At 49.6% G+C, this 13,230-nt stretch overlaps 1 long non-coding RNA gene across 1 annotated transcript; it reads left to right on the forward strand.

Moving 5' to 3' along the window:
- Positions 1 to 5,297: 5,297 nt before the first annotated feature.
- Positions 5,298 to 8,550, forward strand: LOC144367179 (uncharacterized). The gene is made up of 2 exons (XR_013426478.1): positions 5,298 to 5,454; positions 5,593 to 8,550. It is a non-coding gene; the product is annotated as an uncharacterized LOC144367179 (long non-coding RNA).
- The last annotated feature ends 4,680 nt before the right edge of the window (positions 8,551 to 13,230 follow it).

Here is a 13,230-nt window from a genome sequence, read left to right on the forward strand (position 1 = left end):
CCCCGACCGCACTACTCTGTGGGGACTGGACCTCCTTGGACTGGTCACAGCCCTGCTCCAACAGTAACCTGCTGAGTGGTCTCAGGCAAATCCTTCCTCCTCTTTCTGTCCTGTGGCCAGAGTGCATTGGATTCCATCATCTGGAAGGGACAGGCCCAGGAGTCCTCATGTGCTTTGGCTTTCTTAATGGGGAGGATATTCAGGGACCTGGGCGATGGGCTTAGAGATCAGCTCTTGACCCCAGAAGTGGGCTCCAGAAGCCAGCCCCTCCCTAGACCACCTCCCAGAGATCAGGGCTGCAGGGCCTAACCACCAGCAGCCAGCCCTGCTCTCCTTAGCAGTAAGGGAGAAAGGAAGGCCCCCCTCCTGCTTCCCATGCACCAAAAAAATAAAAAATAAAAAGCTTCCCAGCAGAACAGCAGAGCCGCCAAGCAGCCAAGCTTTGCTTCCGCCACATTAGAAATCAGCAAGCAGCAGAGTCTGCTCTCCTCCCCCACCGCCTCTCTCTCTCTTTTCTTCCCCCTCCTCTCCTCGCTTACTCTGGCCTGCCCGCCACCTATCAGAGTCAAGGCCACCTCCTGGGAAGCCCAGAGGGTTTCTCATCAAATCAGCATTTGTCATAAGGAAAACAGGTTTATTTTCCTCACTTTGAGAAGGTGTCAGCGGTGGCGGGTGGCAGCAGCAGCAATGCAAAGGGTGCTTTGTAGATTCAAAGCTTCCCCCCTGCGGCGGAATCTGACACTCTCTTCCCTTTACCTCGCAAGCTGCTCCTCTGGCCTCTCTCTCCCGCCATCCTCTTAACCCTGACCTATGAGCCTTTGCTTACAGACCTGTCCACTCCTAGTTCTTCCTTCCTTCACTTCACTACCCTCATTCAGTAATTGAGAGTCCTTCCTTTTGTGTGCCAGGAACAAGAGGTGCTGAGGATATGAGACGCAGGGGGAGAGGGGTGTGCATGGATACATGAATAAACCATTAAAATACAAAGCAGTCACCGTGGCGACAGAGGTGAGCACACACACAGCCTTGCTGTGACACCAAAGGGAACATCAGTCCACGTGGGTGTAGAGATCAAGGTAAATGTTCCAAAGGCGGGGATGCTGGAGCAGGGATCCCAGGCCATTAGGAGCTCCTGGGATCCAGGGTTGGTGGGTGGATGTCACTCCAGGCCAGGGGCTGCAGAACCAAAGGACCTTAGCACAGAGGAGTAAGAGTGGGTGGCAGGAGCAAAGGCAGAGCCCCAGCAGTTTTCCTGATGTTGGGGATTGGGATGGGAAGAATCAAGTGGGCATTTGGGAAGTCCTGGGAAAGCTGGTTTTAATGAGGACAAGCCTGCAGTCATTGGTTAGGAGGTTGATGCAGTGGAATTTGAAGACGTAAGATATGAGTTCTGGGTGAGGAAAACGGTAGCAAGGTTGGATGAGAGAAAGTGTAGGAGGCACAGAAAGAACCATTAAGGGGGAAGAACTTGCAATGGTTTCACAGATGTGGGACTCTTCAGCTGGCTCCCAGGGAGGGTGTGAGGGCTTCCTGAGCACCCCCTGCATAGAGGCCAGGCTGAGGGCACTGCTTGGGAGGAACAGGGACAGGCCTAGGGGAAGCCACAGGGGCATGCAAGCAGAAGAGAAACTGAAGAGAGAGCCGCAGCAGAAGAGACCAGCCTGGCTCCGTGGGGAATGCCTGCAATCTCAGCAACCTGGGAGGGAGACTGGGGCAGGAGGATCACATGTTTGAGGCCAGCCCTGGCAACTTAGCAAGACCCTATCCAAAAAGAAAAAAAAAAAAAAGGCTGGGGACATAACTTAGTGGTAGAGCTTCCCTGGGTTCAATTCCTAGTACCAAAGAGAGAGAGACAGACAGACAGACAGACAGACTAGTCACCCACAAAGAAGGAAAGGGAAGGGGCAGTAGATAAAGAAGGAAGGAGTTGGGGCAACCCTCGCTCAGAGGAGGATTTTGCAAACTGTCTTTTGATGTGGAATGACGCTTGTCTTGGTGACTGTGCGTGTGCAGTCTGGGCTCACCGCTGCCTTCATAGACTGAGGACAGCCTCACTCGCTCACCGCCTGGGTCCTCCTGGATGTGAACTGCTCTTCATTTTGCCACTCGTCATCAACACAGTGACCTTTCTATCCTGGTACCCACTAGGTATAAGTGGCCGTCCAACCCTCTAGCTGGGCTGTCGCCCATGGAAAAAGCCTTTGTGCTCAGAAGATTCCCAATCTAACGCAGAGGGTGTGTGCAAAATCCCCACCCATCGGAAAGCGACAAACAAGTTACACGGACACAGGAACACACCTGCCATGAAGCGAGCACACGCGAAAGGAGAGAAGGGAAGCCTGGGAAAGGGAGCAGAGACACCCTCTCAGGCATCCGCTCTGGCTCCGGAGTGCCAAGACCCATTGGGATGCGATGCCCGTAATTTAGAGCCCATCAATCCTGCAGGGCCTGGTGCTCTGACCCTTTGAAAACCTCTCTCTTCTCTGACAGCTGAGCCCTTCTCCTTGGAGGCCCGGGGCGGGGAGGTTTCTCTGTAGATGTGCTCTGGGGCTCTGCAGCCAACATGATGGATGAGAAGGCAAGAGCAGCTCAGGGCAGCTAAGGCCAGAGGGGCTGAGAAAGGAGAGAAATACGGTGGCAAAGCAATTCAGAACAAGAGGGACACTGGGGGCCAGCTGGGGGCAGGGGAGCTGGATCCCTCTCTGTCATTTCCGTTTGCCTGTCTCTCTTTCTCTAACTAGGTCCTCAGTTCTGTGACTCAAGTGACACAGAGAGGTTGAGGCAGCAGAGGGGGGAAGGTGAACCATCAGATGTTCACAGGATCGTCTCTTCCTTCTCTTCAGGGCATGGATTTGGGGTGCAGTGAAGAGCTGCTTACCCGCAGCCACCCCTCTTCCCTGCCCCAGTGCCCCAATGTCCCAGAAACAGGCTGCGGCCTGGCTGTCTTGGCATAGACACGGGATCCATTCAACCTGGTTCTCACGGGTATAGGACACAGACACCGAGGACAGCGGCTAGCAGAGGGAAAGGGACATTTCCCGGGATGCAATCCAATCCAGACTCCAAACCAGGGACCGAAGTAGAACAGAACTGCAGCCGCTCTCCCCAGGAGCCGAGCTCTGCCATTTCGGCTGCTTGGCAGGCTTGGCAGTCCGGAGGTGTGACGGGCAAGCCTCAGCCTACTCTTCCCCAGCCCCTGAATTCCATTTGTCCAGACCTTCCATGTGCTCACAAGACAACAGGGAAGCTGACAGAGTATTACTGTCCTCCCACTCACTCCCCGTCAGCTGCTGGGGTGGGGGAAGAAAGAAAGAGAAAGCCATGGCAGCCCCCCCACCTTGCTAAGCTGCTAACATGACGGGATGCTGAGCATAGGGGAGGGGCGCCGGGGCTGGGGAAGCTGGTGTTATTGGTCTCTCCTACCTGACATATTGAGAATGGCTTCCTTATTGGTTGAGTCTCCGAACTGTCTCTCTTTCTGGAAGTGAATATGGAACCGTCAGGATTACAAAGCGCCTCAGGGCTGGAGACCCACTTCCTGTGGTTCCCTTACTCCTAGGTATGGGGGTTATATTGACAAATCAAACATGTGCTCCATGTTGATACTCTGGGGCCAGAGTTGTGGGGAGTTCCATTGGCAGTGAGAGACACAGCCAGCCATGCAGGGAGGGGAGGGAGCTGGGGCCACCATGGGCTGCAAGTTTCCTTGGAGGAAGTAGCGGGTGCACTGGCATGGGCCCCTCTTCACCCGCTTAGCGACCCAGCTCTTGTGGGCTGGGTGACCCATGGATAGGGTCCCACACAGGCAGCTGCCGAGGGCAAACTTCTGCATGGTGGGGGTGTGCCTTGCCCATAGTCACAGCATGATGCAAATCTGTAGAGAGCATGACAGGCCATTGACAGCACGTGGTTCTGAAGGTGAGAAGCAGGAAGACTTTGCTAGGGTGGCCTGGCCTTTCCTCTCCTCTTCCTCTTCCTTCACGGGCTGCTGCTTATCCCTCACTCCTGCCCATCTCCCCCTAATATTCCTCCAGCCCCCCAGACATGCCTCAGTTCAGGTCTGGGACATCCTCTGGGTCCCTGGAAAGAAGAACAGGAATCCTCCCTTGGGGATCTGGCACCCAGGATGTCAGGTGATGGTCAGATAAGCCAGAGGGAAGCAGCTGCCTGGACACAGGCACAAGAGCCTCGCCCAGGTGCCAGCCAGGGCCTAGAAAGCCCAGAGCATTGGGGCCACATTTGTCCCACGGAGCTCCAGAGGCAGGCTGCATAGAATCCCCCCTGCTTGCCCCTCCAGCGCTTCCCACTCTCTGCCGGCTCCTGCGGAGGGGGTGGGGCAGCCATGGAAGCCTGACTGTGGAGACAAAGCCCACAGAGGCTTCTCCACTCACTTTTTCACACTCTCTTCTTTCCAAGCCAAGAGGCCACCGGTCTCCTGGTGCGGGCCCTCCTTTTGCTCCGTCCAGGTCTCTGGGACCACGGCTATGTTCCCCTCCACTCCAAGTGTCCCACCTGCCCTTGCGGGTTTCCCTTAACCCTACCTGGTTTTGTGTACACCCTTTCTTTCATGCTGGACCCCGGTTAATAAACATCTTGCACCTGCTCTCCCCATATGTAGAAAAGCTGCCCTGGATCGCAATCCTTCCCAAAATATGGCCTGGGTTGTTAACTCCTGCAGGTGAACCTGGGTTTGAGTCGTAATCCTGCCACTGGGTAGGTTATTCTTCTTGTGTTTTACCTTCATCTGGAAAATGGGGGTACTACCCTGTCTCAGGCTGATTAACTTCAGTAATGTGCACACACATGGTGCTCATTATTTAGCACACAGAGCCCAACAAACAGAAGCTGTTGTTGTGCTATAAGAGAAGTGCGGCATGCCTTAAGCTCTCCTTCTTGGAGCCCTTTTGGGACCCAGGCAGCAGTCATGGTTATCAAGATGTGGGGCTACTCCAGGACCCTGGTATTCTTTAGACAGTTTCTGGAATGTGGGTCCCAGTCCTCCTCCTGGAGTCGCCCTCCTTCCTGAGAGTTCCTTCTCAGGAGACCTCCACCCTCCCTTGGGTGCCATCAGAACAGCCCAAGGGTGCAGGTGGGGGAAGGGCAATGGACAAAGATCCTTTGTACTGAAATCCCAATGGGCAAGGGCAGGGACCTAGGCAGCCGGCCTCTCTGATGCATTTCCAAGTTTCACTTAATGCTCATTATCATAACCAAGATCACAATGCTGGCTCCCTTCACATCTGTGGTATCAGCTTGCAGTGACTCATTGCCAAGTCTCAGGGCGTATTAGGAACCACCACGTGGATCCAGATGCGTCACTCCTTGGGGCTGGGAAGCGAGAACTGAAGCCTGAGGCCTTCAGAGAGCTGCAGCCCCAGCAACATCAGACCCTCCAGGTGCCCAGCAACTCCCAGGCCTGTTCCATCCCTAACCCCCAGATGCCACAACTAGAAGGTAAAAAATTAGCTGGGAAAAGGAAAGAAAACGAAGGAGAGGGGTTATGGAATGGCCATTGGGTGCCACCCAGGAAGTGGGTGCTGACCCCAATGTCTGGGACTATGCACCCAGAGATTTGATCACACCTTCACTCAGGTACCATCTCCACTGCACAGAGGAGACACATCTGCAGCTCGGAAGGGTGCGATTCTCTTCATGATAACATCCCACTCATCCTCAGGGTTCCAGTCCTACCCACCAATCTGCTGCTCCCAGACAGGAGTGTGTCCTCACCGTGAGCAACACCAGGCCGGCCTGGGGGTACTGCAAGGGAGTGGGGGACAGAGGACAGGGGCAAACCCAGGATGAAACAAGGCTGGTCAGAGGGGCAGAGACAGTCACTACACACAGGATGGGGGTGGGGTCAGGGTGCCTGGGCTGGGAACAGTAGGCACCAGAGGCCCTGGAGTATCAGCTGGGGCCAGAGTGTGTTTGTTCTTCTCTGAAAGGTCACAGAGGAGCTGGTGCTTTGAGGGGAAAAGGGGCAAAGAAAGAGGCACGGACTGATGGGGGGTTTTTTGTTTTTTTGTTTTTTTACAAAGCGTCAGTTCCAATGCCAAAGACCCAGCCCTAGGGATGAGACCCAGTGGGGAAGACCAGACAGAGGCTGGGTCCGCTGCCCTGACAGGAGCCACAGGGGTTGCAGGTCATTCTGTTGGAGGCTCAGGAGCCAGTCTGCCAATAGAATTTCAGGAATGTGAGCAATGCCCACCATTGCATGAAGAGGGAGGCCAGGGAGATGAGGAGGAGAGCCAGGAGCCCTCTGCAAACCATGGGGAGAAGGGGACCCACTGCCAGGGTGTGCTGATGTGTGGGGTCCCCAGGGAGCACTTATATCCACTTCTTCCATCCAATCTCCTCTTGGAAAGTAGAGGCCCTGGTGTCTAGAGAGCACTAGAGTACCAACTACCAGATGTCCAAGACATTTGCTTGTACAGATACTTGGCCACAAGATAATAATATCCTGTACCCAGGATATTATGTCCTGGCCCCTCTGGCACCAAAAAGCAGGTGGGGCCCCAGCTGGACCTAGAATTTACCAGTTTCAACCACAAAGACCTGCAGTCATTTTTAACTTCTTAAAATGTGACCCATTTCTTATTTTCAGTAGAACTGAAAAATATTCATATTATATGCCCATTTATTTGTGGCTCTATGAAATCCATTTTCATAATGTTTAATATTTTTGATTTATTGAATCTTCACTTGAATTTTATTGGCTGCTCTTCCCCACTCTGCACTAGCTGCAAGGGCTTCATGTGGCCATGGCTTGCACAAACTCAGCCAGGAGTAACCACAGCATCCTGGGCAGTGAGTGGGAGGAAGCTCAGCACCAACCAGGACTGAGAGTGCCTCTTGGGCAGCAACGGACAAGGGCTCCAGCCAGCTAGAGTGGCCTTACCCTGCGCACACCGATGGGGAAGGACATCTAGAGGGCATACCGGGAGCCAGAGCTGGGGCCACAGGACTTTCACCCACTTCTAGAGCCCACGCAGGCGGCTCTCCAGGCTCACGTGTGATGAGTCTTGAGTTCATCCAGGGTCCCCAAAGCTGGTCCCCCAGAACAGAGTTAAGCATTGCAGTCCGGACATCCCCATACCTCTGGAAGATTCTCCCCAAACCATCTATGAAATGGAGTTTGTCTCACCTGTGAAAGTGTGAAGACCCAGGCGAACCCCAGCTGTGCTCTATCCTGGCCAAGTGACCTTGGGCAAATCACCTGATTCTCTGAGTTTCTGTTTCTATAAGACAGGCTTCCTGACATGATTAACATGAGGACTCAAGGCGATGACTTAGGTAAAGCTCCTAAGGCAATGCCTGACCCCTAGGAAGGGTTCAACAGACATGAATTCACTCTCCTCCTCACGCCAAGCCCCAGGAAAATGGCCAGGGTGTCGCGGCCACAACCCAGCCAGGTGATCCCACCTCACTTTCCACTGCCCCTGGCCCGGCTCCACAGAGACTCAAGCATGCTCAGTTCACGCCAGCTGGCAGAGCCTGGGGTGAGGACACTGGATGAGTGAGGAAGAGAAGCCTCCCTGGTGGGGGGAGTCGTGTTCACAGCAAGAGCCAGCCCCAGCCACACCCCAGCCAGAAACAGCTGCCTGCGGCAGAGGGAAGCCCGGGGGTGGGCCATCCCCTCTCCATGCCCACTTCCCTGCCACCAGACAGAGGCAGGATGTTGTCTGGATTAAGTGCTCCATATGACTCTGAGACCCTGGGGACCTCGCCTGCTTGCCTGCAAAGGTCCCCAATGGCCTGCTCTGCACCTGTCCTGGGGCCCTCTGAGGCTTGTGTTACCAACAATAGTTTCAAATCCCTGATTAAAATGCTGCAGCAGGGAGAATCAATAACCATTGGCAGCTGAGCCTCTAATAAGTATAATAATCGCCATTAATGGAAAGAGTGGGGGAGTGAGTGGGGCTGGTAATATAGTGATTATATTAATCTGCCCCATCGCGAGCTCTGTCTGCCTGCTCTTGGCACGCCGTGGCCTGGAGCCCATCAGGAGGCACAGGGGCTGCCAGCCAAAGCAGCCAGCAGGGCTTCAGCCGGCTCCAGCCTCTGCACCTCCGCAGCCCCCACGCTCCCTTCTCCAACCAGCATGGATGGGAGGAGGCGAGGGAAATCTTAGCAGGGAAGAGGGGGAAAGCCAGAGGAGGGGAGCGCTCCAGGCCCCAGGCGCCTGAGGAGCTGGAGTCTGGTATTCAGGCTTCAAGGGTTTCTCGCTTATTGAATGTCACTGAATAGCTGCTTGCATAGGTTTAGGTGTGCAAGGAGTGACATCCAGGCATTTTGCAGCTGGAAACTCATTAAGCCGTCATAGCAACCCACAAGGTAGATGTTATTATTATCCTCACTTCACAGGTAAGAAACTGAGTCACAGTTGGTTAAATGATTCACCCAAGGTATCTATGCCTTAAGTTCAAGATTTTAGACTTGAACTAGGTGTCACTGATCTCCTCTGTTTTGCTCCTCTCCTAAGCTGCTTCTATAACCCCTAAACCTGGATATGATAGATACTCAATAAACAGGATTGTCTGGAGCCATGAACTATCTCTGTTTTTGACTTTTTAAAAAAGTTTTCAGCACTAAGGACTGAACCCAGGGCAGCTCTGCCACTGAGCTGCATCCCCTGCCCTTTTTATTTTTAATTTTGAGACAGGGTCTTATTAATCTGCCCAGGCTGCCTTCAAATTTGCAATCCTTCTGCCTCAGCCTCCCAAGTCACTGGGATTATAGGCATGTGCCACCATGCCCAGATGGTCCCACTTGCATTTATGACGAGCACAACTCCCACTTATTGTATTTGAGCCCCATCCCAGTCTGAGTATACTTTAAAACATCTTTCTAGCAAGAATTAGTAAGCATGGAAGTGGTCCAGGCCTGCAGAAGAACACTCCTTTTCCCTTTTCCCCCAATTTGACTTGGTGTTGAACACAGACCATGCCTTTTTTTGTGGCTGCAGGGATGGGACACCAGCTGAGAACATGCCCCCCACCCCCGGCAGGGCTTCTCTGGTGCTACACTTGGCTGACCATTCCATGGGTCTAATCCCCTCTCAAAAGCCTAAAAGCAAGAGAGCTGGTTTGCTCTGCCACCACCTTCCAGAAAGTTTTCTTGGAGATGGGGACAATCCTGAGAGAGGAGTTCATTAGAAGTGGCCATGCCCACACCATCCTCCTGGGACCCAACCATCTTTCCATTAGAGAAACCCAACCTCAGCCCACAAAATCATAGCACATGAGGTATCAGTCTGTTATCTCAGAGGGTTAATGGATTACCCAAGAACTGTGAGCCTCCAGCTCAGATCAATATTGAGAGCAATTCTGTCCAGGGCTCTCTTTTTTGTCCCACCTTGTATTCTCCACCTAGCACAGTGTCCAATGCATATATATTGTTTCATTGTACAAATAAACAAACAAATGTATGTTCCTCTTGGTCTCATTCACCATCTCATAGTCCAGACTCCAGAAAAGTTCTATTAAAGTAAATTGGTTTTTAGAAAAAGGGACATTTTAGTGTCTTTTTAAGTGTCTTTAGTACTTTTCTTTCTTTTTCTTTTTTGCAGTGCTGGAGACTCAAGGCCTTAGGGTTTGCTAGGCAAGCATACTACTACCTAGCTACACCAACTCAGTGAATAATTTTAAAAATTATATAAAATATACATAATATAAAATTTACCATTTTAACAAAATTTAAGGGTACAGTTTAGTAGCATTAAGTACCTTTATGTGGTTATATAACCATCTCCACAACTCAATTCTAGAACTCTTCTTATCTTGTAAAACTGGAACTCTGTACCCATTAAACAGATAACTACCCATTCTCCTGACCCTGACAAACACTGTTCTGCTTTATGTCTCTTCTCTAGCTACCTCAAATGTTTGGGGAGGTGGCTCTCTCATAATTCAGTTAACTATTATTTTAGGTTTTATTATAGATTGTTTCCAATCTTTCCTTATTATCAGTAATGCAGCAATTTTTTTTTTTTTTTTTGCTTTGAACTCCTAAACTCAAGTGATCCTCCTGCCTCAGCCTCCTGAAGAGCTGGGCCTACAGCTGCCTGTCACCACCCCCAGTTTATCAAATGCATTTATGCAAAAGTTTTTGTGTATGTAGGATTAGTTCCTTGGGATTGATTGTCAGAATCAAGAATCACTGGACTAGGAATGTGGATCAAGGGTAGAGTGCTTGCCTGAATTCAGTGCCCAAAGCCCTGGATTCAAACCCTAGCACCTCAAAAAAAATTTACTAGGGAAAAAAATAACTTAAGCATTTTTAGGCTTGTGATACATATTGTCAGTTAGCCAAATGATGTTAGCAATTTGTATATTATGTCTAAAACCTTATGTTGGGAATGTATAAAGATGTCCATATCACTATGTACTTATCCCACAATTTTTTTTAAAGTGCATCATTAATTGTTAGGCATAAATCTATATGTCATTGTTCACTAAAAATATGTTGTAGCCACTGGAGTTTGGTGGAAAGAGTGCTGAACTTGGAGTTGGGTCTATTTTCAGAAGGTGAGTATAGGGCAGAATGTGCCCTGAACTGGAAGGAGAAAAAATAGATGCTACCCAGCACCTACCACTCCCCAGAGTCTCTTTCTTTTTCTTTTTTTTTTAAAGCAGTTTTTGTTTTTTGTGGGTTTTTATTTTTATTTTCTTTCCTTTTGATTTTGGTAGCAGGGATTGAACTCAGGGCCACTCGACCACTGAGCCACATACATAGCCCTTTTTTGTATTTTGTATTTTATTTAGAAACAGTGTCTCACTGAATTGCCTAGTGCCTCGCTTTTGCTGAAGCTGGCTTTGACCTCCTGATCCTCCTGCCTCAGCCTCCCAAGCTTCTGGGATTATAGGCATGCATCACTGCACATAGCTTAAAGCATTTTTTGAAACAGTGATTTATTTTTTATTTCTTGCAGTACTGGGGATCAAACCCAGGGCCTCATGCATGCTAGGCAAGTGTTTGAGCACTGAGCTACATCTTTAGCCCTTTTTAAATTTTTGAGACAAGATTTCTTTTAAGTTGCTCAAATTGGCTTCAATTTATGATCCTCCTGCCTTGACTTCAAGAATAGAGATTATAGGCCTGTGCCACTATGCACCCAGCTGGAAGTGATTTTTAAAATGTACAGCCAATAAAAAATACGATGGCAGTTTCTATTGTGTAGGTATATTATACCGGGACATACCACATTTTCTTTTCTTTCTTTCTTCTTCTTCTTCTTCTTTTTTTTTTTTTTTTTTTTTTGGTGTGTGTGTGTGTGGTACTGGGGATTGAACCCAGGGCCTATCCTGAGCTACAGCCTCAGCCTTCCTTTGTTTGTTTTGAGCCAGGGTTTCAGTAAGTTGCCCAGGCTGACTTTGAACTTTGTGATCCTCCTGCTTCAGGCTCCAAGTCACTGGGATTGCGAGTATGTGCCACCACACTTGGTTATGCCATGTTTTATTTATTGATTCATCTGCTGATGAGCATCTGGGCTGTTTCTATAATTTAGCTATTGTGAAGCACCATGATAAACATGGGTACACAGGTATCTCTAAAGCATGCTGACTCTGATTGCTTCAGATTTATGCCCAATAGTGGCACATACCATATGGCACAGGACCGTATGGTAGTTTTATTTTTTGTTTTTGTTTCTCTGGTTTTGGAGATGGGAATCAGGGGTGGTTTACCACTGAGCTACATCCCCAGCCTTTTAGATTGTTTTGAGTCACGGTCTCAGTAAGTTGTGGGGTGGGCACTGAACTCAGGGGGACTCAACTGCAGAGCCACATCCCCAGCCCTATTTTGTATTTTATTTAGAGACAGTCTCACTGAGTTGCTTAGTGCTTCACTTTTGCTGAGACTGGCTTTGAACTCTCAATCCTCTTGCCTCACCTTCCCTAGCTGCTGGGATTACAGGCATGTGCCATTGTGCCCAGCCCTTAGCTTTTTTATTTTGAGAAAAATTCTTGCTAAGTTGCCCAGACTAGCCTCAAACTTGCAATCCTCCTGCTTCGGCCTTCCAAGTTATTGGGATTGCAGGTGTGGCCCACCACGATCAGCCTATTTTTAGTTTTTTGGAGCAGCTTCCATCGTTTTCCACAGTAGCTGTACTAATTAACATTCCTGCCAACAGTGTATAAAGGTTCCCCTGCCCCTAACCTTTACCAGCATTTGTTATTGTTTTGTTTTGTATTGTTTTCTTAGCAATAGCCTTTCTACATGGGATGAGATGGAATCTCAATCTAGTTTTTTAATTCCATATTTTTAATTGGTGCATTACAATTACACGCAATGGGATTTATTGTTACATATTTGTATATGCGCATGCTGTAACAATATAATTTGGCCAATATCATTCCACATTAATGCAGTTTTGATTTGCATTGCTCTGATGGCTAAAGATATTCTCATATATTTATTGGCCATTTGTATTTCTTTTGAGATTTGGCTGTTCAACTCATTTGCCTCTTTATTGTTTGGATTACTTGTTCTTTTAATGTTAAATTTTTTGAGTTCTTTATATTTTCTGGATATTAACCCTCTGTCTGATGAGTAGCTGGCAAAGATTTTTCTCCCGATCCGTAGGCTGACTCTTCACTCTCTTGATGGCTTTCTTTGCTGTGCAGAAACTTTTTAAGTTGTGGTAATCCCATTTGTTAATTCCTGCTATTATATTCTGAAACATTTGAATTCCTGTTCAGGAAATCCTTGCCTATATCTATATCTTGAAGCAACCCTCCCCTGTTTCAAAGTGTCGGGGCCTCTAGGTGTCCCTCTTATGTGCTTTAGTGGACTCACCTGCCACAGCCCTTGTAATTCTTTGGTTTCCTGGCAGGTGTCTGAAGATCAGACTGTGTTTTTATCTCTGCATACACTTACTGACCCACCCCTGGCACACAATAGGTCTCAGTGTCTTGTGAATGGATGCATTCTCTGCCATCCACCCTGGAATCCATGCCCAGGAATTTCCAGCACAGGTGATGGAAGCCGTGTGGGAAGCAGCAAGTGAGGTCAGAGCCCTGGATCCTCCTATTAGGGATAACTTTGTAACTCCCGGGGGCCAGTCCATAGTTTTCCACTTTACACCTTCACCTTGAGACCCATGGACCTTCCATAAGGCACAGAGAGTACTCAGGAGGGAGGCTCTGTGGAGGCAGGAGCTTCAGGCTGGTGAGAGGGCAGTAATTAAATTTCTCTGCTAACAAGCTCATCCCGGAACAGCCTCCCCTCCAG

The sequence above is a fragment of the Ictidomys tridecemlineatus genome, chromosome 10 (genome assembly GCF_052094955.1).
Source record: "Ictidomys tridecemlineatus isolate mIctTri1 chromosome 10, mIctTri1.hap1, whole genome shotgun sequence".
Lineage (NCBI taxonomy): Eukaryota > Metazoa > Chordata > Mammalia > Rodentia > Sciuridae > Ictidomys > Ictidomys tridecemlineatus.